The 2,059-nt window shown below is 43.9% G+C and overlaps 1 non-coding gene across 1 annotated transcript; it reads right to left on the reverse strand.

Annotated features, from left to right (window-relative positions):
* Positions 1–356: 356 nt before the first annotated feature.
* Positions 357–447, reverse strand: LOC124685563. Its single transcript, XR_006997548.1, has one exon. It is a non-coding gene; the product is annotated as a small nucleolar RNA snoR128 (small nucleolar RNA).
* Between the last annotated feature and the right edge of the window lie 1,612 nt (positions 448–2,059).

Consider the following 2,059-nt stretch of genomic DNA (forward strand, 5'->3'; position numbering starts at 1 on the left):
GTGTACACTTCGATCTGTCCATCGCATCTGAATTCTGATATGTGTACACTGCAATAGAGCAGGTTCAGGAGTTCATCATCCTCGATAACATCCGTTTCTTTGATATTTATTCGAGTTCCTGCGTTGGTGGTGTTGTTACCACCTTCCCACAGGATTTGTATTGTAGTGTAATATTAGAGAAACTGATTTTCGTGCTCTGTATGAAACTGTTCCGTGTCAATGATTGTGTGTTTAATTAGATTGCCTAAGTTGCAATCGTTATCAGTGAGGCCTAAATCAGGTAAACACCTCGAAACAAAAAAAAAACAAAAAAAAAAAGCTAATAGCTAGAGGAATCGAATAGGTAGGGTGTAGAGTTGCTCAGGTAACCGCTCAGGAGGAAATAGAATTTCCCAGACTCATGAAGCAGGGATCTGCTTTCAACACTGAAAGATCTCATCACCGCAACAAACCATCCCACAATCGTTTTTTATTGAAAAGACTAAAATTGGAGAGAAAACACTGCTTACAGAGAACAACAAAAAAAAGATCGATGAAATCAGGAGATGTGTCGGCTCAGACTACTTTTAAGATCTTCAAGGCGGACGTAAGCCCGCCGTTAAGACGAGCGAACCTTGTTTTTCTTCATCGCCGACCGGCGAACCCCATCAAACACATGAACAGAAACCAGATGAAGGGAGAAAATTTAGGAGGAAGAGCACGACAGTAGCGAAATAAAAAAAGTAGAACGAATCAAAGATAAATCTGAAGAATGCTTGCGCCGATTTTGACATCAAAACGAAGCAGCGAACATAAAAAAAAAATAGGAAGCTGTAGCAAACAATGAAAGGAAACAAGCAGGTCGCAATGGACTTCAACCTCCATCAGAGTAGCGATAAAAAACCCAAATCGCTCACAGAAATGTCGTCGCAGAGTACTGGCTGTGAGGGATTTGAGTACCCAAACAGTCGGTACTTTGCAGGCAACATTGCAATGAGAGAGCTGAGTATCCTTGGTTAATTTCTATGTTCTAACGAACAAGAGCGAGGGAGCTTGATGAGGTAGGATAGCAGGCGGCGCGGTGGCGCTAGATGGATGGAGCCCTAGGAGATGACGAGGTACTTATAGGAAGACGGTTCCGCAAAAGCCCTAGAAATTTTGCTTTATTTACGTGCATGCCATCCCATTACGGCCTACTAGCCCAGCCCATGGAGGTACTCTGGCCCAGCAACTGCCGGCGGCCTGCGCAGTCGGTAAACATCAGGCCCGTCTTGCACGATGGACCAAGAGTTGAAGGACTCGTTAAACACGAGTTGAATGGTTCTTTCGTCCATCCGATTACACGCCTTTGTTCCTTGATGATGAATCTATCACTTTCACTCACTTGACCTGAACTTCCAAGGAAAACCTGGCACAGTGGCCACACATCGTCGTTGATTCCTTCCTCTTGCAACTTTTGTCCCCACTTATTTTTTCTACACAAAAAAGATGGACGAGGCCAAGAAAATCTGCCAGCAGACGATTGCATGAGTCAAGGATCGAGGTGCTTGCTGCTAATAACTGGCAAGATCTTGGAATCGGTATTATATGGGTCGAGAGCACGTGAAAGTATCTCGGACGAAACAAACTGATTCGGGTAAGCTACTAGTCTCGGTCCCTGCCTGTCGGTTTCAGATAAGAAATTGGGTATTACGGTTGGCATAATCGTAAGCAAAAAACAGTAGCAAAAGTGTTATGTAAGCCATTTCATTCTTCAATTTTTTTTTCGATAAAGGGAATATATTAATATCAAAAGATACCAATTACACCCAGCCTCTGCAACAACGCACCACCCTAATGGTAGTACGGATGCACACAGCTAAAAAAAAGTAAAGAAACTAAGAAATAAAAGTCCCGCTACAGCCTTCTAGACCTAGCAACAGCAATACAACCACTACCGTGACAACACCTGAAGTACAGACTCTCCAAAAGCGACGCCTCCAAGAAGGAAACAGTGCACCAGCGCCGTCGTCACCCGACCATAGTTCTTAGGATTTCCCCCTGAAGATAGTCCCCACTCTCAAAACAATGCCTCCAACAA

This window comes from Lolium rigidum, chromosome 1, assembly GCF_022539505.1.
Source record: "Lolium rigidum isolate FL_2022 chromosome 1, APGP_CSIRO_Lrig_0.1, whole genome shotgun sequence".
NCBI classification, from domain to species: Eukaryota; Viridiplantae; Streptophyta; class Magnoliopsida; order Poales; family Poaceae; genus Lolium; species Lolium rigidum.